At 39.8% G+C, this 26,003-nt stretch overlaps 1 protein-coding gene and 1 pseudogene across 3 annotated transcripts in view; one reads left to right on the forward strand and one right to left on the reverse strand.

Annotated features, from left to right (window-relative positions):
* The window catches only part of SLC23A2 (solute carrier family 23 member 2), a 110,147-nt gene that overhangs the window by 78,403 nt on the left and 5,741 nt on the right, over nucleotides 1-26,003 (reverse strand). The window contains exon 2 of one of the 3 annotated variants that reach the window (XM_045529048.1): nucleotides 11,704-11,826. The exons of 1 other annotated variant lie outside the window; for it this stretch is intronic. The gene's annotated coding sequence lies outside the window, so the exon portion shown is untranslated. Of the gene's footprint in view, nucleotides 1-7,129; nucleotides 7,220-11,703; nucleotides 11,827-26,003 lie in introns of those variants that run through there. One more of the 3 variants, XM_045529050.1, reaches the window with a different exon arrangement.
* LOC123622929 lies at nucleotides 2,195-2,285 on the forward strand (annotated as a pseudogene).

Consider the following 26,003-nt stretch of genomic DNA (forward strand, 5'->3'; position numbering starts at 1 on the left):
GGGCCCCCCCTCCCCACCCCCTGCAGAGGCTCCACTGGACAAGTGCAAGTCCCCACAAAGCCACAAAGGCGGCACACACACGCACTGACAACCAGTAACCAGTAACAGAGAAGCAGACACACCTGTGGCAGACTGCATCCTTCCTAGCCCTGACTCCAGGCCAGGGCCTGCCAGGAGCCTGGGCAGTGGGCACCCTTGCCCGTTGGGATGGGCAAATACCTGCCTCCATCTCCCCAACACCAGACTGCTGCTGGCAGGTGCCCCCTCTGCCTGGCTGTCTGAGCCTTGTGTTCCCTGTCTGGATTTGGGAAGTGCAAAACACATCTTGGAAAATGGGACCCCTGGGATAAAGGCAGAAGAGGAAGCAGGACAATTCCTGGAGAAAAGCAGCTGCAAATGCTCCTCATTCATGGGAATCTTGGGGACTCAGGAGTGGGGTCAGGAGGAAGACACCCAGAACCAACACAGAGACTGGGGAGAAGGTCGGGAGCCAGGTGTTTCAACTATTCAGGACAGGAGATTCACCACCACAAGTGCTCAGAGCCCAGGTCCCCACATGACACACCTGACCTGTCAGGTCAAAGTGCATAAGGGAGCACGATAGGGAGCATAGATAGGGTCTGTGTTGCCCAGGCTGCTCTCAAACTCCTGGCCTCCAGTGATTCTCCCACCTCAGCCTCCCAAAGTGCTAGGATTATAGGCGTGAGCCACCACATCTGGCCTCATTTAAACTTTTTTAAAGTGTTAGGCCGGGCACGGTGGCTCACGCCTGTAATCCTAGCCCTCTGGGAGGCCGAGGCGGGTGGATCGCTCAAGGTCAGGAGTTCGAGACCAGCCTGAGCAAGAGCGAGACCCCCGTCTCTACTAAAAAAATAGAAAGAAATTATCTGGCCAACTAAAATATATATAGCAAAAATTAGCCGGGCATGGTGGCACATGCCTGTAGTCCCAGCTACCCGGGAGGCTGAGGCAGTAGGATCGCTGAAGCCCAGGAGTTTGAGGTTGCTGTGAGCTAGGCTGACGCCACGGCACTCACTCTAGCCGGGCAACAAAGCAAGACTCTGTCTCAAAAAAAAAAAAAAAGACTAAAGTGTTGTATACACACATGTGCAATTATACAGACAGCTATGCACCAAGCAGTTTACGGTGGTAATCTCTATGAAGTGGGATTGCAGGTGTTTCATTGTTTATCTGTATTATCTAAATTTTAGTCATGCCTCTTCCATTATATTAGGAGGAAAAATGAGCAATAGCTCAATTCTTAGTACCTATGTATGGTTGGTAAATTCAGGACAGAAAATAAGGCAAAACAACTAAAATGTTAAACTTGGACAAGTATGGGGGGGAAAGTTTAATTTTTCAGAAATAATTGTGCATCTGAAAATATCTAATTTGACTAATCTCTCATTTATGTTTTCCTTTTATGGACAAAGTCTAAATTATGTTTGTTTTTTTTTTTTAATTCCACACTTGGTGATTACCTACTTCTGCCTTTCCAAATAAATGCTGGATATTGACATTTGCGGTGCCCCTACTGATGTAAAACTGAGAAAACCAAAAGAGATTTGGGATTATCAGCTGGACAAAAACTTCCCTGATTCTGTAATAAAGACAATGGAGATGGGGGAGTCTATAAATTATAAAAGCAAATGCATTAACAGCACCCTCTAGTGTTATAAGATTTAATTGGTCATAAAATATAAAATCGTTTTTAAAAACCTATTTTGGAAAATTTCAAACATACAGAAAAAAGTAGACAAAACACATTTTCATTTCCTATCCAACTTGCTTTTGATTACTGATGGTTTTTATTCATGTGGCAACTTCCATATTTCAAAAATTAACAGAGGTGTCAGAGACCACCAGGCATCTCCAAGGGCCCATCCCTCTCAATTAATAATTCAACTAATGAAATCATTGGTTTTAAGCTGGGCACACAACCGACTAAATTAAGGCAACATTTCCCAGCCTCCCTTGCAGCTAGATGGGACTAGTTTGGGGCAATGGGATAAGTGGGAAGTAGGCCCTCCCCCGACTTCCTTCTTCCCCCGGCCATAGGAACCATTTTGAAAAGAATCGATACTCTAAGAATGAAGGAAAGGGAGTCAGGTTATATAAGCAAGCAGCTTCTATTTTGTTATTTGGGCATGTTAGAACATCCAAAAACATACCCTTAAAACAAAACACACATGTTGTACTCGCTTCGGCAGCACATACACTAAAATTGGAACAATACAGAGAAGATTAGCATGGGAAAAAAAACACACATGTAGATTCACATTTTAAGAATAAAGAAATCTGACATTTGAAAATAAATTGTATTTATGTAAACTATAATGTGCACGTTTTAATAAAGAAATCTGATTATTTAAAAAAAAAACGTGCAGAGAGAAAATCGGAAAAGAGCACTACAAGGCAACACATTTAGAATAACCCCAGTTAGCAAATTTTTTAAAGGAAATACTAGATCAGTACATATTTTAGTCCTGGGGGTGCGGTAGGAGAGTTGAAGTTATTTTCCTTCCGAGGGATCAAACGGAAGGTTCGTGATACAGGATGTCTGCGTGAGATGAATAAATTCATTGTTCACCCGTGCTATCAAACACTTATTAAATTGGCTTCTTTGGCAGACACTTTAAGACTGGCCTCTTACCCATAATCTCAAGGCATGAATCAGAATGTGTGCTGACAAGCGCACACCAGAATTCCGGCGAAGTGGTAAAAACAGTTCATCCAACTATCAAAGTAAATCCACCGTGAGGACTACACCCTTCAAAGTCAGGACTCACATCACAGTGTGTCCTGGTTAGTAGCCTGCAGTGGAAATGAGGGCTGGTGGGAAAACAACACTGAACCGGGAGTCCGGAACCTCCACTGTAGACCATGCACAGCTGTCTAAGTGCAGTGGGCCGAAAATGTCTGTAAAATAAGAGTGCTGACCTACACCTGCGGTATCTGCACTTCTGTTTTTCGTAATGGAACAAGCATCCTCAAATTAAACCTCATTCAAAGATGGGGGGCAAGGGGAATCATAAGTAGATGGGTGGTGTCATTCACATGGAGACCTAACATTCTTCACTATAAAGTTTTCATACATATTTTCCAGAGATAAAAACAAAAAAAGTCCAACTAGTAAATCAAAGATCCCATAATTAAATGAACTTATTAATTCTCAGCAAGAAAATGAATTTATCAAATTTACTAGCATAGCCTGCAAACATTATGCTGTACCATACCACTCCTTTATCATTATTTGTTTACCCTAACACAATGGCCTGATTATAAATTAAAGAAGAAAAAATAAAGAGATCATTCAAGACCAAGAAAAACAAAACTAAAATATAATCTGATTTTTAAATTTCATCCTTTGGACTGAAAAAAAAACTGTATGCCATAACTATTCGAACAGCTAAAACAAAAATTGGTAAGACAAATACCAAGTGCTGACAGGACACAGAGTAACTGGAACTCTCATATGCTGGTGGGTATGTAAACTGGTAACAAGTACAATACTTTGGAAAACTGGTCATTTCTTATCAAGTTAAACATACATTTACCCTAAAACCCAGCAAAATACTACTCCTGGGTATCTACCCGGCTAAATGAAAACATGTAAATGTTTACAGTGGCTTTGTCTTTCTTTCTCTCTTTCTTCATTTATTTTGAGACCGAGTCTCGCTCTGTTGCCCAGGTCAGGGTGCCACAGCATCAGGCTAACTCACAGCAACCTCAAACTCCTGGGCTCAAGCAATCCTCCTGCCTCAGCCTCCCAAGTGGCTGGGACTACAGCACTTGCTACCACGCCTGGCTAACTTTTTGTTTCTATTTTTAGTTGCCTGGCTAATTTTTTCTATTTTTAGTAGAGACCAGGTGTCACTCTTGCGCAGGCTGGTCTCAAACTCCTGACTTCAAATGATCCTCCCACCTCAGCCTCCCAGAGTGCTAGGATTACAGGTGTGAGCCACAGTGCTTGGCCTACAATGGCTTTATTTATAATAACTACAGGGCAGAACACACCCCATATGAGATCTTATATGTAAAGTTTTAAATCATGCAGTCAATACTATATTTTGGTTTATAGATACAGAAACATGTAACACATTCCATTGCAGATGTGAATTTTTAAGAAACAGAAACATGTAACACAATAGTATAAACATGGACTGCAAAGTCACCTCTGGGAGGAAGAGAAAGGGAGATAAGATTAGCAAAGGTACAAAGAAGATATCTCAAATATTTTCCTAAATAAGAAAAACCTAAAGAAAAAATAACAAAGGGTTTTGATTTATCAGATCTGGGCATCTGGCATATACTGGAGTGTTCACTCTTTCATTTTCTTTACATTTGAAATTTCACAATTAAAAACAAACTTCTAACCAAAGACTGCCTCGAGGAGGATACACAATAGGAACACACCAGCACTGGTAAACAGGGCTGCCTCCAGAGAAGGGAGTGCTCCCAACCTGTCCTCACGCACCTTCTGTATTGTTCCATGTAGACACATCATCTATTTTTGGGAGGAAGGGGAATCTATTGAAAGTATTTTTATTTCAGATAAGGAAAGGCCATTGAAGATGTAATCACGATTCTAGCCCTGATTGTGCAACAAATCAGCTCTGCTATCATGCAAGGTGATTTTATCTACTCCCTTCAAGTGTCAGCTTCCAAAATCTCACTTTCTATGAAAACACAAACATGTGCCTGCCAGGCAGAGATGAGTTCTAACTATACCACAGGGAGTGATAAGCAGTTCTCATGTAACCTTGGTAGGAAAACTTTTAGAATGTGTTACGACAGTTCCACACAGACCATCCGTAGTGACGGCCTCACAGCCTCGGTACAGTCCAGCGGGCAGACAGTTATCATTACGCAATACACCACGAGGTAAGAGGCAGGAAGTTGAGGGAGTGCTTATCTGATGACTCCTTTTCTTAATGAACTAAGAAGTAAAGGTCATGGTTGACAGTAAAAAGGCTGGGTATGGGATTGGACAGCGGTGACAATGGGGAAAGGAGTAAAAGGATATTACCCAAAAAAAAAAAAAAAAAAAAAAATCAAGGTCCAGTTCTGATCCCAGAACTCAAACAAAAATGTGATATGGCCAGCAGAGTTCAACTGATCCAAAAAGAGAGAGAGAGAGAGAGAGAGAGAGAGAGAGAGAGAGAGAGACAAAAAAATTAAATAGTAGGACTGGGCCCCTGAGGGACCTTCACAAGTTACAAGAGCAGCTCAAAGAGTGAGAACATGATGCTGGTAGAATGACAGTCACATGACTGCCTGTGGACTCCATGGCACGTAAGAAGGACCAGGGAACAGGACCCTGGAGGAGAGGAAGCTTTCCAAACTCAAGATCCCAAAAGTGCCATCTGGGGGATCTCAGGGCCCAGGAGAGCTAGAGTGAACTGGAAGCAAAGATTCCTACAAAAGATGAAGGTGAAGGGACAGTGAGGCCCAGGGGCCAAATAAGCCAACAATTTAAAGATGATGAAAAAATAAATAAGCAAATAAAGATGATGCTAGAAGACACAGTGGAAAGAAAAGTGCCAAGCCAGGAGCCAACACCCAAACAGCAGAAAGAATGGCCACAAAGTTGGTAGAGGGTGGCATGTAGGTAAGGAGGGGTCTCACGGACTGGTATGGACCTGAAAACTGACAGATGTCACTGAATTAAGACTGGAGGACACAGCCTGCTATTCTACCTAGAAATGCTGCAACACCTGGAGAATTGCTAGTCATATGACAGATCTCTGTTTAAATATCAATTCCTCAGCAAATCCTTTCCAGAACCCCCCAAATCTAAACGGTTCACTGCACCCTTTGCTGTTCCCAAGGCAATGAGCACAATTCATGCCAAGTATCCTTCCTTATGCAAATTTACGCTTTTCTCAAATTCATGCAGGGAGGGATCCATGTTTTCTGGATCTTTCTGGTTCTTAAATTGTGGCTAGCAAAAACTAAGAGTTCAGAGAGGGAAAGCCATACCCAAAATCGTATCCAGCAAGCTGCTGGGTCAGGAAGGTAAGCTCTCTGGCATGCTGGCTTCAGGACCCCTCAGCCAGACACACTTAAAAGCAATCCGCTCGGCTGTAAGAATATCTAGGACTGTCAAGATTCTTTTACTCCACTTTATTTATTTATTTTTTCAGAGACAGGGTCTCTCACTGTCACCCAGGGTGGAGTACAGTGGCACAGTCAAGCGGTCAGAGCTTACTGTAACCCCGGACTCCTGGGCTCAAGCAATCCTCCTGCCTCAGCCTCCAGAGTAGCTGGGACTACAGGCGTGTGCCACTATGCCTGCCAATTTTTTTTTTTTTTGGTAGAGGCAGGACCTCGCTGGTCTCCCAGCCAAGATTCCTCTATTTTGAGTCTCTGTTTTACTGATGGGAAATGATCATGTGTAAGTGTTCTTATAAAAAAAAAAAAAAGGTGAAATATCCAAAAAAGAATAAAATTAAAATGTGTAATTTATAACTCACTCAACAAGTCATAAACTTACTAATTTTTTAATGTCCCTTTAGCAGGCAAGCACTTGAATATACTGCTAGTGGGAGTAGTAATTGGCATAACATTTCTAGATGGTCATTTAACATCATCAATCAAAAGCTCTAAAAATACACACAGCCTTTGGGCCTGACCCAGCAATTTTACTCTTAAGGAATTTATCCTAATAAAATAGGCTCAAATTTTTCATTATGAGAGTGTTCATTAAAATAGTACTTAGTATAATTCAAAACTGGAGGGGAAAATATTAATGCCTAAAAATAGAGGACTGGTTGGTTTAAACATAGGTACATTCCTATAATAGAATATTGTGGAGATTAAAATATCAGTAACTAACGTGGCAGCGTGTTGAATGTTATCACTGAGTGGAGAAAAGGGCAGGTCACAAAACATACCTGATAATCCCATTTCAGTGTGAACACACAGAAAGTGGAGGGAAACACCAAAATGGTGATTATTTCCAGATGATGGGATTATGTGATTTTTTTTGCCCTCATTTTTCTATACTGTGTATGTATCTCTTTCATAATTTTTGAAACTACAAGTCTTTGTCTAAAGACAATTCTAAAATAAAATACAGACAAGACAAACTAGAAGAGAAATTAAAGCTGAGGCTGAAACAGCTCACCCTACTGATATAGCTACTGTGCTCCCGGAGGCAGCAGGGAGGCCAGGGTTTCCCAGTAACCAGATGCTTAAGTCCCTCATTTCCAAGGGCTTGCTGGCAGCACCTGAGAAACTAAGAAAACCAAAAGCGCAGTCAGAAGGCAGGCACTTCATGTTCTGCAAACCTACAGCGTTCAAGGATTTCCCTGTATGTCCTCTAATCCTTTCATCCTGGGATCTCAACTCTTCCAAAAGCCATTTTTATCTAACATTGGTTATTATACTTCTTCACAATTCCTAGGTCTTCAATCCTTTATTTGAAAAGACATGAGGCCCATTCACTGGATCCTAAACTTTAACTTGTCTAAAATTATAAGCTACAGAACATATTTGTGATTCTTGGGTAAAAAAGAAATTACTAAAATATATATATTAATTTAAAATATGTTAAGATGTTTTTTTCTTCCTGGGGGGAAGGGAGGAATTAATTTACGTGTTGAACTGGTTCAGAAGCATTTACCAGGCAATAGAAAACCTCCAAATCTGATAGGAAAAAGGTGAGAAAGCGGAAGCTGTAGGCACATCATCTAACTATGAGTACATATTATGACGCAGTCCCTGAAGTGGAAGTGGCCTACATTATGAAATACCCAAAAATCTCAAAGCTGAGAAGTTGAAAACAGATTACTCAGTGATAAATAAAGCAATGTGGGTCTACACAATGTGTGCCATACAATACAGGAGCCACCAGGCCCCAGGTGGCTACTGAGCACCTGGCATGTGCCAGTCCAACTGATACGTGCCATGGGTGTGAAATACACACCAGATTTCAAAGAGTTACTATGAGAAAAAAAGAATGTAAACTATCTCATTAATAATTGTTATACTGATTACCTGTTGAAATACTTTTTTACATATTAGCTTATAAAATATATTAATAAAATTAATTTTACCTCTTTCTTTTTACTTTAATGTAGTAACTAGAAAACATATGTGACTCCCATTACAATTATATTGGACAGCACTAGTCTAAAGAAAGTGTCTGTAGCCCCAGCTACTGGGGTGGCTTGAGGCAAGGGGATCACTTGAGCCCAGGAGTTTAAGTTTAAGACTACAGTGAGCTATGATCATGCCACTGTACTCCAGCTCAGGGGATAGAGTGAGACCCTGAAGGGGAGGGGAGAGCATCCCAAGAGTGTGTAAACTTCCAATCCTTTGATTTTACACACACACACACACACGTACGCGTGCACACGCACACACACAGAGGCATGGCCATATATCCTAGCCCCAACATCAAAACAAACCTGGTAATTAATATCCTACACAATGGGTAGTCTGCATGGTGGTGAGCAGATGCTATAACCTAATTTTTCACACACGTAGAACTGGAGGAGGAAAGGAACCAGACGTGAGAGAGGCCAAAGCAGAAATCACGTGCTAACGACAAGCACAAACTAAAAGGTCAAAAGGGCTGGAGTAAAGGGCTCTTCACTGGAAGCCCAGAACCAGCACAAGAAAACTAAATAAAACACAAGGCACAGCCAAGGGTAGCCATTACTCAAATCCTGAAGGGCTTTATAACTACTGAATTGCAGGTTCCAGTTTTGTATGGCAAAGCTAAAACAAAATAATACCTGTATTTAAAAAGGATTACCATTAGAAGTCATGGGACTAGTTTATTGATGAGATTTTTTTCCATACTGTATAGAAAGTCAGCAAACGACTTAGACATTTTATAAACAGCTGGTCTTAATCCAACACTAACATGATGATTTTTTTTTTTCAAATATCCAATTGAAAAGGCCAGAGTTGTTCTAATCTGCTTGGAATCTCTTTCATAGTAACCGTTATACAAGTGTTCCATCTTCTTTCCTTACCTTCTTATATAAGCTCTGTAATCACCGTCCGTGTTTACATGGGTTGTTGTAACTAACCAATCTCTCTGGTAAATATTTGAATCTCTTGTTGCTACTGATCAAACCATAAGCAACACAACATTTTTATATAACATGTCTGGTAATGAGAAAGCGAGACATTGACGTCAATAGCACACAGAGTCTGTAAACCAAAAACACCAGAACTTCCAGATACAGCAAGGCTTCTTGGAAACCAGGCACCAATAAAACAGAAATGTCTCCTCACTGCTCTTTAAGTTTTTGACCCAGTTTATATCCAAGTCCTGCTGCATCTGTGGGAGTTCTAGCAGCTTCTAAAATGTGCCTGAACCAGAATGAGGCACTCAGTTTGCAGGCTCCGGGCACTCAGCAGAGCGGGTGTTCTCAGCTCTGAAAGCCAGGCATTGACCTGTCACCTGTATGTTCTTAATGACCAAAATGAAAGGTACGAGCAAGGCTTCTCTTTTCTCAGTTTAATGAGAGCTTGGTATTTTAGGATTTGTGCTGATAATCTCAAAGCAAATGGAATGAAACCAACCATACAACTAGTTTCCTGACCACTGACAATGGTTTAAGCAGTAATTGGAAACGCACTACACCTGAAGCAGTTTGTCACCTAATTGGACAGACAGGGACAACTACTGAGTAAGAGAAGAAAAGCACAACAACATTGAGCCATGCAAGAGCTCAGGGAAACGAGAACTTCACACTTGAAATTGCCAGAAATGACTTTTGGGAAGTGGGATTAGGGTCAGCCTTGGAAGTCCTAAGAGAGGCCAGAGGTAGGTCCAGAGGTGGGGAGAGGGGGCACACGATGAGTCTCTCTCAGGCACTGACCACACCAGCCTAAGGCTAGCACACAGCACCCAGGGCCAGTGGAAGAAGAAAAGCCCTCCCAGGACCAAAGGAGCCGTTCAAGGCAAGTGTCAATGCAGCACAGCTTCATGAAACCTGAGTTTCTGGGCAGGTGAGGAGAGTAATCCTCCACCTCAGGATAATCTCAAACAGGAGAGCAAGAGGCTGTGATGTTAATCCAAGGAGAACGAGTTGGCAGCTGCAATGACAGATGTGCCAAAATGAGAAAAAGGGATGAATAAAGGGAGTCATTTCAAAGAAAACAATCCAAGAATCGGTGTCAAAGATGATCTCTAGGAAAGAACAAGGTTTCCCCTTCAGAAATAAGAAAAGAAATGGGCTTGACAAGGCAAAAAATGAAAACAGGATGTGTTAAGTTGAATTGGTGATGTGTACGTTCAACTCATGCCCACTGGAGACTACCGGGTATTTGAGAGAGAAGCTATGAAATAACAGAGCAAAAGAGATTTGTGAATTAAAACAGAAAGGTAACAACTGAAACTCAGAGTTGGGAGACCATTTATTTTGCAGGTATTCCCAGAGAGAACTCTCTTCCTCACTTCCATCCTTAATAAATGTTACTTTTAGAAATAGAAGACATGGCCGGGCATGGTAGCACTCGCCTGTAATCTTAGCACTCTGGGAAGCTGAGGCAGGAGGATGGCTAGAGCCCAGGAGCAAGCAGGTAGTGAGCTATGGCACTACACTCTAGCCCAAGCAACAAAGCAAAACCCTATCTCAAAAAAAAAAAAAAAATCAGCAAAAAAAAACCCCAAACTGGAAGACATGAAATTTGATGATGATGGCTTAAGGAAAAAGAAGCTACACGCAGAAAGCAAAAATAATGGAAAGAAATATACAAAAATGGCCCTAGTGGTATCATTAGGTGGTAGGATTTCCCAAGTGTTTTGTTATTTTTTTTAAATAATAATCATAGACTTCTTTTATTAGAAAACAAAAGTAACATACTTTAAAAAGGAATGCTCCCCTCTACATATTGGTAAAACTTCTTGTAAGTATACACATAAATGAGAATCTTATGGTACATAAAAGTAAATAAATAACATTGACATAATATTTTACATCCACCACTCTGAATAAATGTACGGGTTTTTTTTTTTAATTCATAAATTTAGTTTTGACAAGGCAAAGTATCTGAGAGAATGTATCAGTAGGAGTGTAAATTCTTGCAGCTTCTCTGTAGGACAACTTGCCAATATCTATTAAAATTTAAAAATTTCATGCACTATACCCAACAATCGTACCACTAGGTTATTATCCTCAAGTTTCACCAAAAAAAAAAAAAGAACCCAAAATATTCATCAAGCTTTGGGATGAAGGAGAAGGTAGAGAAAGAAGGAAAAAAGAAATCCTCCTTAGTAATCTACTTGTGCTTAGTCCAACTGAACTGCAGAGAATGCTGGAAAAGGGGTGAGGGAATAGTTCTTAAATCTCTTTACCCTCAGGGTCCTCACGTGGAACCCTGACTGTGGGCCCCAACGGCAGTGAGTACTCAACAAATGTTTGCTGATAAAAAAGTCAAAAGCATGGAAAGAAAACTGAAAATATTTACCTCCTACCTTGCAATTAATATAAGCGGCAAGACTGTGCCTGTTTATTTTCTAGTCTAATCTACTTACATGGAATTTGGCCTAAAGAAGTCCATTACCTTATCATTAGCATTAACCTAACAATTTATTACTCCCAGGTTGTGCATTTGGACTGTTCCTGACATGTACAAATGTACGAAGGGTGAGGTCAAATACAAAATGGTTCTGAGGCTTAAGGGCTGTCAGCGCAATTCTATCATGAAACACAACTGGAGACTGTGTTTTAGACGCACCTAAATGATGTCGCGTGGACCTGTCCATATGCTTTCCGTTACAAGTTGCTGAGCTACATTTGCTTGTGCGCCGAGGTCCAAGCTCAAAGTCACACGAGGAGTTCCGGTTAGTGGAGTCAAGACCTAGCTAGAGAAAAGCAAATGGTAAATTAATATTGAAAGTAATAATAAACCTAGCAGGAGGCACTCTTCCATGAACGGAGTCTACTTTTCACTCAACCGTGCCCAATCCTAGAACTTGCTCTATTACTTCCTCACTCTTATGGGATGTCTCTGAGGCTCCAGCACATCCCTGGGCAGGGTCACAAACTGCCCCCTCAGTTCCCTTAAGAATACACTCTCCATTTGCACAAAATATCTCAGAAGATAGCATATTAGAATGCCTGTAAAAAAAGCAATTTTGCACTCAGGCTTTCTTCACTGATCATTTTTTAACTCCATGTCCCCTAGCATAGGACCTTGATTTAAGAAAAAAAACACCTTTTTAAAGACTATTTTCGTTCAATGTGCCAAGCATCATACTATGTGTCACACTTGCATCATTTCACCTTCACAAGAACCCTCAGGAACTACTTGGTCCACATGTTACAGGTAAGAAAATCCGAGCGCCGTGAGGCCTCCTGGTCAAGGCCCCAGAGCTTGTCAGAGATGTGACAGGGCAGAGGTCAGAGCCCTCGCCTTTAATGACCACTCTACAATGCCTCAAATACCACCGCTAGAATAAACTGAAAAGCACTGTGTTTGTGGGGAAAGGGGGGCGAGAACACGAGAATACTCAAAAATCACCTTCTTTTAAAGCCCCTTAAAAACGTATTAATACATGCGGAGGATGCATCTCAGAAAGCTAGCTGTGTTCTATCTCTTATGCTGGGTTATCAGTAGGCACACAGATGTTCCTTTTATTATTCATCAAATGAACAAGTACCGGAGCATACATTTCACAAAGAAAAAAACTCAGAGCCTGAGACAGCCAGCGGCCATATGCCTGCCCTCCACTGTCAAGAAAAACACAGGGGGCAACCAGCAGTGTAGCCAGCCTCTTGCTGGAAAATACCGTGGAGACTCTTACCATTCGTTCGTAGATGAGTTGGCATCGGCATTCACCAATGGCCCTGAGGTAAATAAGTGCCAGCTGCCATCAGACATGTACCAGTCCTGCCTTCAGTGAGCCTGTACTTTTTTATTTCAGAAACTAAACATTGGCCGGGCGCGGTGGCTCACGCCTGTAATCCCAGCACTCTGGGAGGCCAAGGCGGGTGGATGGTTTGAGCTCAGGAGTTCGAGACCAGCCTGAGCAAGAGCGACACCCCATCTCTACTAAAAATAGAAAGAAATTACATGAACAACTAAAAATATATAGAGAAAAAATTAGCCGGGCATGGTGGCGCATGCCTGTAGTCCCAGCTACTCGGGAGGCTGAGGCAGGAGGATCGCTTGAGCCCAGGAGTTTGAGGTTGCTGTGAGCTAGGCTAATACCACAGCACTCTAGCCTGGGCAACAGAGTGAGACCGTCTCAAAAAATTAAAAATAAAATAAAATAAAGAAACTAAACCACTCGTCTTTTGCTGTTTGGCACAAAAAAACACTACTCATTTTAAGTGATTAGAATATGAACACAGAAGGGCTGGTTCTCCTGCACAGGGAGAACTAGCCTCTAAAAAAAAATAATATGAACAGAGAAATTTATGTTTTTACCTTTCTAAAAGGTATTTCACATGCTACGCAAAAAAGTAGTAACATGTCTCAAGGTACAATCTTCAAAACCATAAATCTATTTTAAGCTATGTTTATTAAATATTTACAAAGTCAGGCACAGGCACAGTGGCTCACACCTGTAATCCCTGCACTTTGGGAGGCTGAGGTAGGAGGATCAATTGAAGGCCAGGAGTTTGAGACCAGCCTGGGCAACACAGCAAGATCTCATCTCTACAAAACATTAAAAAAATCAGCCAGGTGTGGGAGGCTGAGTCAGGAGAATTGCTCGAGACCAGGGGGTCCGGGTTACAACAAGCTATGATTACACCACTGCACTCCAGTCTGGGCAACAGATCAAGACCCTCTTAAAAAAAAATTAAATAAAAAAAAATCTACAAAGTTAGAAGGGATGCACAAAGGTGACATCAATGAAGATTAGTCAAGAAGAATAATGGAAAGAACATGAAAAAAAAAACAAAAAAGGCACTTTAAAAGAATGGCTTACTTTCAGTTAAATAAACTGTAATAATGTATATTGTTCTTTGAAAAATGCAGGTTGTACAATACATACACTATGATTCCACTTTTATTAAAAGGATAATTATATAGCGCATATTTGTATGCACAGAAAAGGGCTGGCAAGGACACACATCAAGCTGCTTTGAAAGGGGGGTGGTAGGTACAAGATATTGTGTGACTTTCCCAATTTATACCATTCTGACAAGCTTGAATTGTTTTCCAACATGCATATGCTTCTTTTGTAAATCCTTTAAAAAACTAATAAATATTAATTACAAAGGGTTCCATAAGGGCAAAGTTGCAAATTAACAGAGTATCATTTTAGCTACAAAGCACTGAAAAATTCTAAAAGAGTGAGTGAAAGTACTATGACTCCTCGAAGATTTCTTTTTGGAAAGTATTTTTCTAAGCTGATTGGTAAGATGAGTGTTTGGAAGGACTTGGCTTTCTACTCCACTGAACAAGTATTCCAGACAAACCACAGAACTGGGTCAGAAGTTCTAATACTGGAAAAATGTAAATGCATTTCTGAGAAAGGAATCTTTGAGGAAGGAGTTAAGTGACAAGGAACCACTGGACAAACAAAAACAAGACTGAGTTATCAGAGAGCTAGCATCCTTGAACTTTTAGCAGAATGCCCAGAAGACACACCCTCCCCTTTGTAGGTTCCACCACACTTTGGAAACATGAGAACTGCCCTTTGCACACAAGGCTACAGGGCTGAGATCAAAGCCTGGCCCGTGGGGCAGGTCAGAGGAAACAGCACAATGATAGCCACCTCACTGTCTCCCATAACAGCCACAATCAACTCAAAAAAGCTGCTCAGTGTTTACGCTGCTTCTTAATTGGGGTTTGCAAAAGTCAGGACTATATGATGTAGTTTCCAGACTTCGATTTCACAAACAAAAAAAAACATTCACCAAAAACTTTGGGGGAAAATAATATAGCACTGTCATCTCTGTATTTTACCAGGTTATTTAACACCCACTGCAGCCATTCACCATCATTTCCTTTAAAAAGGATGTTAAGGCTTCAAAAGCAGGAAGGCTAGATCCCCAGGGCCAACATCATATATAGGCCAGGACCTCTGAGCAGTCAAATCATTCCATCAATTCAGCAGATGCCAAAAAGGCTGACAAAAACACCTCCTCCTGATTTAAAAACAAAAACCTCTTCATTGAAATTTGAAAGGATGCTTCCTGAATATGACAAATAGCTCTGAAAACAATGGACAACACAAAACACTCTACGCTTCACGCTTTTATATTATGTTTGTATTTTTTTTAAGGACTTACAAAAGAAACACATGTATGTACTTGAAAATCTTGATGAAATGGGTCATTTTTTTTTTAAGGTAAACTATTCTTTGAAAACTTGACTAAGTAACATAAATGAACGGAGAAAATTACAAAAGCAAAGAACTTTCCTCCAAAAAGGTGCTTGCTCTTCACAGGCAGATTATTTCCCAGCCCTCTGGGTAAGAAATGGGAAGGGGGATAGCTTCCCAATTCCTTCCAGAAAAACTGACCAAGCACAAGGAAAGAAAACTATGTGTTAACCTCACTTGCCATTCCTAGACTTTTTGTTTTTTTAACTTTTGCAACTATGACATGGAAAGAATGACATCTGGTTTCAATCTCGATTTCTTTGATCTATGTGTCTATAGTTCTTTTATGAACTGTAAGTGCCTTTTACCCATTTTTCAGTAGGTGTTGGGTTTTTCTTATTCATTTGCAAGAGCTCCTTATAAGTTAAGAACATTAACCCTTTGTGTCTGTTGCAAACATTTTTCCCCATAAAAAAAACAAATGGCTTTTTCCATTTTGTTTATACCACTTGAAATAAAGGACATTTTTAAAATCTCTGTGAAGTCATAGCTAATATCTTTTTGTGATCTCCTTTCACTTTCATGCTAGAAAGCCCTACCCCATCCCAAAATCAAACAAATAGTCGCCACCATTTTCAGCTAGATGTTTTTGGTCAAAATCATTGTAAAATGTTTAACGCTCATCCTTTTAAAAATGCATATTGAACCAAATTATTATTCTAGGAAAATTAGATGAGTATAATTGTATTCACTTTAGTTGCAGGACAAGTAAAGGTCCAATATTTAAGGACTGCCTAAATAAATTAGGAGAGTAAAATACTTTATGATAAAACACTAAAAGCCATTCTTTAGTACACTATCTGATGACATGGGGAAACAGTCACGATCTATTATATTACTAAGAGGTAAGGGGGAAGCAGAATATCTTTACTTTTATAAAAACTACACTTGTTCAACAAGCCAGGTGCTCTGAGACACTTACCTCAATATTAACTGGGTCCTCCCAGGCTGTCAGATTGCAGCTGATGTCTTATCTATACTTTTCTGTTTTACATGTTACTAATGAATTATATATTTGTGATTCTTAAAAAGTTTAAAATTCACAAATACACGTGCTAAACTAGTCACTAAAAATTTTTGCCCAATGCCTAAGCTATAATTATCTTCAAAACATTACAAATTACCTTTCATTTATTTTTTATTTTTTTGACACTTAGCACTTCCACACAATACAGATAACCTTTCCTTAACATATTTAATTCCATGTTATAGATGGGGCCAGGCGTGGTGGCTCGTGCATTTAATTTTAATCCCAGCACTTTGGAAGGCTGAGGTGGGGGGAATCACTTGAGACCAGGAATTCAAGACCAGCCTGGGCAACAAGGGAAGACTCTGTCTCTACAAAAAAAAAAAAAAAAAAAGATAGCTGGGGCATGGTGGCATGCATCTTTAGTCCCAACTACTCAGGAGGCTGAGGAGGGAGGATCGCTTGAGCCCAAGAGTTTGAGGCTACTATGATCATACTACTGCACTCCAGCCTGGGTGACAGAGACCCTAAAAAATAAATAAACACCACATGTTCTCACTTATAAGTAGAAGATAAACGAGGGTGTATATGGTCATACAATAGGGTAATGGACATTAAGATCTAAGAAGAAGGGAGGGTGTGAGGGTGAGGGATAAAAATCCATCTGGGACAATGTACACTATTCTGGTGACGGGTACACTAAAAGCCCTGACTTCAGCATTATACATCCATGCAACAAAAAAACACTTGTACAGAAGAGCGGCAGCGCCCGGCGGCAGTGGGAGGGCATGTGGCTGAGCGGAGGGTGGAAAGGCCACAGCTAAGGCTAAGGCTGTGTCTCGCTCACAGATAGCTGGGCTACAGTTTCCTGTGGGCCGCATCCACAGATACGTGAAGATTTGCACCACGAGCCACGAAAGGGTGGGAGCCACGGTTCTGGAGTACCTCACTGCTGAGGTGCTGGCGCTGGCAGGTAATGCTTCCAAGGATGTCAAAGCAAAGCATATCACTCCACGGCACTCGCAGCTTGCAATCCATGGTGATGAAGAATTGGATTCTCTTATCAAGGCTACCATAGCTGGGGGTGGTGTGATCCCTCCCATGCACAAATCTCTGATTAGAAAGAAGGTACAGCAGAAAACTATCCCTATTCCTCCCTGTCATTGTACTGTAACTGGGACAGAAGAAATAATGGGTATATGTGGAATCTGTAAAAACAGTTAAATGGAAAAACATAGGCAATTCCTGTAGACATAAAAGAAACATCTGTATGTTCTTAAACTCGAAGTTTGATAAAAGCACTTTTTCATGTGGTGACAGTTGTGTGTTCATTGGTTAGGTTTCTCCCATGTGTTTTATACAGAAATGGAAATGATAAACCCTTTTTTAATACTTGTACCTCCTAAATCTATTGAGATTTTTAAAAAAATAAAGCACTCAAATTATTTATGAACACAAAAAACGAATCAACTCTCCAGGCAAAAAGAGGTGCTAGAATGGTTGTGTAATCAACTGAATAAAATTGGATAATGACCAAAAAGGTACAAATTTTAAATTTATTTAAATTTTTAAAATTAAAAATAAATAAAAATGAATTGGATAATAAACTCTCAATTAAAAAAAAAACGGGGGCTTCGCCTGTCCTCCTAATTACGTGAAGATCTAAGAATAATGCCCCAATTTATATTCCTGGCAAAGTGACAAAGTTAAAAACACAGTCCAATGGCAATTATCGGTGGTAATAAGTCAAACTCAGCTAAAACAAATGGTTCTATTTTTCCGTTATTAAACTGAGTCTTTGTATGTGAATAAGCACTGTATACTTTCAACTAAGCTGAAAAGCCTATTTTATGTAGGCTAGCCCCAAAACTTCCTCAGACCTCTCAAGTGTCTAGGAATCATCACAACTAGATAATAACCAGTTTAAAGTGACTCAGGTTCAAAATTCTGAACTCAGAACATGGTGCCTGAGTCTCAGGCAGGCTGCTTCGCCCCAGCTGTGTCCCAGCATCTGACCCGTCACCCTGCCCAAAGATGGTACTCAATGAAGGTGGGAGGAAGGAACGAACACAAAGGGCTTAGAAATCCCACAGCCCCATCCTCCGTGGGCAGTGGAGGGCACAGGGTGAAAGCAGAGACTCACACCCAGGTGGAGGCAGCCCGAGATCCAGAACCCAGGCTACTCTCATTTCTCGTAGAAACCATTAAGAGGAAAACGCCAGGATATATAGAGAGGGCGCTCAGTGCCTACTCCATGCTGTGTCGAGCCAGCCAGATGCTGGGAAGCTACACACATTAAGTTCCCCTCCACAGCCTCAAGGAGTCAGGACTAACAAGCCTTAAAACCTAGCTAGGACAAGAGTATCTGGAGACCTGGAATACAAACGGAAGCCCATTTTTAAATAAAAAGCCTAAAGGATATAATTTAAAAGAGTCATTTAAGGCTGTTATCTAAGTAGGACAAAAGTCTCATATTTTACTTTTAAATACTACTGGTGCAAAACTTAATTAAGGCAAAAGAGCACCATCAACCCAAAAGACATATGTGCCCAAAGGGAATAAACACCAAAAGTATTAATACTTGAACTTGAGTGGAAAGCTGTGACGCCTGGCACCCCCTTCTAGCTGTCTGAAATAAGAGCACCCAGGCCATTCCACTGAAAGTTCACATTTACCAGGACAACGATGTTGAAAAATCTTCCTCAAACTCTAGTTTTTTTTTAAAAAAAAATTCAAAGGCGGCAGCTGATTACGCCAAACATATTTTAGTAAAGCAAATTTGAAATTTAAACAAAATCATGTTCTGATAGATTTTTATTCATCTTTTAAGAAATATGTTCCCTCTGACACTTTAAAGCTTGAAAAATGAGATTTCTAATTTGAAAACTAAATCCCAAGAAAAATGATTTACAAATAAAACTTACTTCTCCAATACATCATAAAATAAAATTACAGGGCAAAACAGAGAAAATATCTATAATACTTATTAAAAGTGCTAATATCCTTGATATAAAAAGAACTGCTATAAATCACCAGGAAAAAAAAGACTGACATAAGACTAGAAAAACTGGTTAAAAAAAATATGAAGGAGCCAGAGAATATACAAATGGCCAAAGAGTCATTAAAGTGTTCAAATTCACTAGTTACCAAAGGAAAGCAAAATAAACAGTGACTCTATTCTTCACACAAATTAGCCAATAAAAAGAAAAAAAAATTAAATATGGCAGATGGCAGTAAATCCCAGTGTTAACCTGAATGAATGCAGGATGAATCTGACATGTATGTTATGCATATGCCAAAGCCTTAGTAATGTAAATGATGTCCCTTCCAAAAATTTAGTCTAAAGAAATAATCAGAAAAACACACAGATGTACAAGGCTGTTCACTATTGTATTATGTCCACCACAGCAAAAAAATGGCTCATAAGCTAAATACCCAACAAGAGAAGGATTTGTCAAATAAAACATGATGCATTCAGCACAAATGAGCTGTTAAAAAGCACGTTTTAAAGAACTATGTAATGATTTAGTCACATGTCTAAGATACATTGCTAAGTAAAAAACAGGTTTCAAACGCCTCTGTATAATTTCTATTTTGAAACAAATAGTTATACATTACATATGTGTCCATTTTACTTTCAAATATAACCAGAAAAAAAATATATCCAATAAGTAAAAACAAGCTACTTTATGCATAAGAGTTCTACCACAATCCTACTATTCCTTAATCTAAGACAGGATGCCAGTCCAGATATTTTTCTGGAAATTCTGATCTCAATTCTGACCAATAGCTTCATATATGTCAGTAGTAATTCTAGTAGCTTCAGTGTTCTCTATACGACAATTACTGAAATAGCTATGAATTGCCTGTATATTCTTCTCAATCCATCTCCTACTGCAAAGAGGTAAAAGATAAAAATTCCTGAGAAATGACAGACACGCTCCAGAAACTCTGCTCTACCTTTGCTCTCTACATAGACCAGGAACAACTCTACGTACCCATGGAGAAGTCAATCTAGCAAAATCATTTAATTTCTCAGAAGAATGACATCAGTGATCCTATTAAACAGACCTAATACATTCAGAGTGACAAGAGCACCTATAGTGTGCAATATGCACATTTCCATCCCCACTGTATGTTTGGTCAACTACACAAAGGTTTTAGAAGCAGTAAATACCTGAGTTTAAGTTCATTTATAGCAATGGTTCTCAGCATCAACCCTGGCTGCACAGCGGAATCACCTGGAAGATTTTTTAAAACTCCAGTGTTCAAGCTGAACTCCCAATCAACTGCATTCCAGTCTCAGGGATGAGACCAGGCATCACTATGGCTTTAAAGTTCCCCAGGTGATTCCAATTTGCTGTCAAGCTTGAGGACCACTGATGTGAAGCACATTTTTCAACCACCAGATAATGAATGACCTATGTGAGCGAGTAATTAATGAAGTGGGCTGGGGCCAGCAATTTTTCAGTTTAAACAAATGGAATGGAGTAGACTAGACTAGGCTCGAATATTGCATTGCTCCTAAGTGCAGATAAATATTGTCTCATGAAATTTTTCAGTTAAAAATATGTAATTCTTGGCAATACTACCCAAACTCATCTACAGATTCAGTGAAATCACTATCGAAATCCCATCTGCCTTTTTGGCAAAAACTGACAGACCGATCCTGCAATTCATATAAGACACACACAGGACCCAGAATAGCCAAAACAAAATTGGAGGACACGTCTTTCCCAATTTCAAAACTTAATACAAAGCTATAGTAATTAAGACAATGTGGTGTAAGGATATGCGTATATACTGGTATAAGGATAGACATACAGATGAATAGTATACAATTGAGAATCCAGAAATACATGTGATTTTCAACAAGAGTGCTATGACAGTTCAATGGGGGAAAGAGTAGTCTTTTCAAGAAATGGTGCTGAGACAACTGAAGTCCATGTGTAAAAGAATAAAGTTGGACTCCTACCTCATGACATATATAAAAATTAACTCAAAATGGACCACAGACCTAAGAGCTAAAACTATAAAACTCTTAGAAGAAAATTTAGGAGTAAATCTTTATGACCTTGGGTTGGGCAACGGTTTCTTGGATATGACACCAAAAGCACATGCAACAAAATAAAAATAGATAAACGGGACTTTAACAAGATTAAAAATTTTTGTGCTTCAAAGGATACCAACAAGAAAGTGAAATGACAACCCACAGAATAAAAGAAAACATTTGCAAATTACATATTAGATAAGGGAACTGAAGAAAATTTTAAGAACTTTTATAACTCAACAATAAAAAGACAAATAACCCAATTAAAAAATGAGCAAAGAATGTGAAGACATAGCTCCAAAAGATGGCATACAAATGGCCAATAAGCATAAGAAAAGGTGCTCAACATCATTAATCACTAGAGAAATACAAATAAAAAGCACTGCACACAGGCCAGGTGATATGACTCACACCTGGCTTGCATCTCTAATCCCAGCACTTTGGGAGGCCTCGGCAGGAGGAACACTTGAGGACAGGAGTTCAAGACCAGCCAGGATAACATAGGGAGACCCCCCCCCACCTCTAAAAAATAAGAAAAATTAACAGGTGTGGTAGTGCACACCTGCAGTCCCAGCTACTCAGGTGGCTGAGGCAGGAGGATCAATTAACCCCAGGAGTTCAAGGTTACAGTGAGCTAAGATTGCGCCACTGCACTCCAGCCTGGGTGACAGCTGTCTCTACAAAAGAAAAGGTTATGTGGTGTGAAACTTGTTTGAGATACACACACAAACACACTGATGTTTATGTATAGAGAGATGAAAAGTGGGTCAGTCAAAACAAAAAGTCTGAAAAATATATTTTAGGAGTTGATGGACACCAATTCAAGAAATAAAACATTAAATGCTCCTGAGATCTCAGAGTCAAAAACAGAAATTGAAAAAATGCTGAAGTCACCTTGGGGCATCACCCTAAGTACTGAACTAAACATCAGAAAAAGTAAACTTGACCCCCTGTCTACTCTGATGGGTCGGTCTAGTAATAAAACAGAATTCCCTACCCCATCCACCTCCCAGAGCTTCTGAGGATCTGAGCAGGGCTCAGAGGAGCTTCCTGCTCCCTCTAAATTCAGGGCTCCTGCTGGCAGAGTCTATGGCAGACCCCACAGGGAGCTCAGCAGGGAACGGTACACCGATCACTGCCACGTGGGGGGAAAGCAGAGCTGCAAGAAGGGCAGCCTGGAAATGCAGGGCCCGAACTCACACTGGGAGGCAGGCACACAAAGGAGACCCCCACCAGCAGCCAGGTGACTTAGCTGGAGGAAAAGAGAGGAGAAAAGAGCAAAATCGATAGTGCTAACGTGTTCAGTTTATCTTCACATGGATGAAAGAATAAAGGAAGAAAAATAAGAGCCGATAAAACTTCTCTGAGAGAACATCTTCAAACACTGCGGGTCGGAATCTCTGATGCAAAAGATGCAAGCAGCTACACAATACGATAGCCTGAGTTAAAAAATAGAAGCCCTTGGGACAAAGCTGAGCAAAGATTCAGCTCATGTAACTCCTTGCGGCAAGAAATTTGAGGTCATCTTCAAATCAGCAGGGAAATGAAACTTATTTGGAGAATTACCACAAGAATAAGGACAGATTCTACTGAGAATATTTGTGAGGATCTCAGGGCCAATGTCAAGGTAACTAGCTTTGTTCATCAAAAAAAACACTATGTATGATATTGTAATTAGGACACTTTTTTAATACCATTAAAGATTATATACAATATTGCACTCCATTAAAATTTGAGAATACGAAAAGGACCACTATCAATTAAACCTGTTCTGCAAATACTCTATATTGCATTAAGAAAAAGAAATGTATAACTACAGCGAGAAAAAAAAACCAAAATGATCATTTGCAGCTACAAATTGACTATCCCTTATCTGAAATGCTTGGCACCAGATTTTTTTTTAATTTTTTTAGTATTTGCATATATAATAATATTTTAATTTTTTAATATTTGCATATACATAATGCGGTATCTTAGAGATAGGCCCCAAGTCAAACACAATATTCATGTTTCATATATGCCTTATAAACGTAGCCTAAGGGTAATTTTGTATTTTTTTTTAATAATTTTGTGTATGAAACCAAGTTTTGACTGTTGTGTTTTTTGGGGTTTTTTGTTTGTTTTGTTTTTTTTGAGACAAGGTCTCACTCTGTTCCCTAGGCTGGAGTGCAATGGCATGATCATGGCTCACTGCAGCCTCAAACTGCTAGGCTCAAGCCATCCTCCAACCTCAGCCTCTCAAGTAGCTGGCCACCACACCCAGCTAATTTTTTTTTTTTTTTTTTAAGCGATCAGAATCTCACTATGTTGCCAAGGCTGGTCTCCAGCTCCTGGCCTCAAGCAATCCTCCCGCATTGGCCTCCCACAGTGCTGAGATTACAGCTGGGATTATAGGCCAGCCACTGTGCCCTGCCTTGACTGCATTTTGACTGCAACTCATCACATGAGGTCACATGTGAAATTTTCCACTTGTTGCATCATGTTGGTGCTCAAAAAATTTCAGATTTTGGAGCATTTCAGATTAGGGATGTTCAACCTATATTATGACTGCCTATCTAAGACACTCAAGAGAATCCACCGAAAAATAAGAGTAACAATTTGATTAGGTAGTATGTCAAACACAGTGCCATTTCACTTTCCTCATGGATACACTAAAAGACTCCATTTCCCAGTCCCTTGCATCTAAAAATAGGGGCCAACAGACTGTGGAAGAAAATGCTATTACTTCCAAACTTGGCCCATAAAAAAATCTCCCATGCACAAAATTCCCATGGCAAACTTAGAGGCCACATCGTGAAGCAGCTGTATTATAAGATAGAAGAAACCTAGATCCCCAAATCGCCACTTAGAGAACTATCTAGAAAAAATGTGAGCAAAAAATAAAAATTTTGTTAGGCCACAGATTTTAGCTGGCACTAATTACCCCGACTAACATAAGTGGTCAGTCAGTTATAAGACATCTAGATTACAAGCAATATACTTGCTTTATACTTGCTCTGTAGCAATTAGGAAATTGGAGGCTGCTGGTGGCATGAGAGGAGATAATCTCACTCTAATAGCAAATATTTTAAAATACAGAGCAATAAACAAGTAATCTATAGACCATACAGATAGGAAAAATCTAGAGAAACTGACTTGTTCTGTTTGTAGACAGAACCAAGTCTATGTTATAAAGATGACAAGTCTCCCCAAATTAACTTACACATTTAACAAAATTTCCCATTAAAAGTATTTTGAGCCAGTCATGGTGGCTCACGCCTGTAATCCCAGCACTTTGAGAGGCTGAATCAGGAGAATCACTTGAGACCAGGAGTTCAACACCAGCCTAGGCAACATTAGCATGACCCTGACCCCAAAAATAAAAATGTTAGCAGGTGGCACGCGTCTGTAAGGCCAGCTACTTGGGAGGCTGAGCCAGGAGGATCACTTGAGCACGGAGTTGGAGGCTGCAGTGTGCTGTGATTGCACCATTGCACTCCAGCCTGGACAACAGAGCGAGACCCTGTCCCAAAAAAATAAACAGCTGGCTCAGTGGCTCATGCCTATAATCCCAGCACTTTGGGAGGCTGAGGCCGAAGGATCACTTGGGATCAGGAGTTCAAGACCAACCTGGACAACACAGATAACCCTATCTCTACAATAAATAAATAAAATAGTAAGGTCATGGCAAAAAATAAACTGAATAAATCTCACAACAGATCCAAGGATTCAGCATATGATTAAGGTGTTAAGTTAATAAGGATAAAATGAATAAATGATGCTGAGAAAAACATAAACTAGAGGGAAAAAATAATCTTTACTTTCATAGCACACTCCAAAATTAGGTTATAGGCTTTTCAGAAGAACTAAGAGGAAACATCAGTGCATGTCTATAAAATCTTGAGGTAGGAAGGCATGGGAAAGAAAAAAAGATTGACAGACTTGAATTCAAAGCATAGAAAAAACATTTGCAATATAGGACAAAAAATGCAAATCTTAATACTAAGTATCCCTAATCCAAAATCTGAAACTTGTTAAGTGCCAACATGACACGTTCAAAGGAAATGCTCGTGGGAACATTCTGGATTTCAGATTTTCAAATTATGGCTGCTCAACAAGTATGATGTAAATATGCAAAAATCCAAAAAAATCCAAAACACTTTTTGTCACAAGCATTTCGAATATGGGATACTTAACCTGTAGCATGTTTTTGAAGCAGGGTGAAGGCAAGGATCAAATACAACATACCTAGTAGCATCATCAACTTTATTCTAAGATTATAAAGGAAGAATGTTTCATATTAAAACAAGCACTGATGTTTCTGGAATAGAATGAAAAATTTACATTAATTTTAGATAAAACAGAAGACTTAAAAGAAGTGTCGTGCTTATTATACTCCTAAACATTCTGAATTATGCATATATTCCCCACTACCATACATCTGTGGAATAATTTATGAAACTGTGTCTTAAAATATAGAGAGCTCTTGATAAAAAGAAACATGAACTCAATAGAAAACTGTTAGCAATGATCACATACATCTTATTGTGAAGCAGGGGTCAGTCAATGCTGTCCATAAAGGGCCAGAGAGCAAGTATGTTAGACTTGAGGATTAATACGGTCTCTTGAATGAGCCTGGCTGTGTTGCAATAAAACCTTCTTTGCTAGAGCAGGTGCTGCTGGTTCCCCTACCTGCAGCATCC

The sequence above is a fragment of the Lemur catta genome, chromosome 17, assembly GCF_020740605.2.
Source record: "Lemur catta isolate mLemCat1 chromosome 17, mLemCat1.pri, whole genome shotgun sequence".
NCBI lineage: Eukaryota > Metazoa > Chordata > Mammalia > Primates > Lemuridae > Lemur > Lemur catta.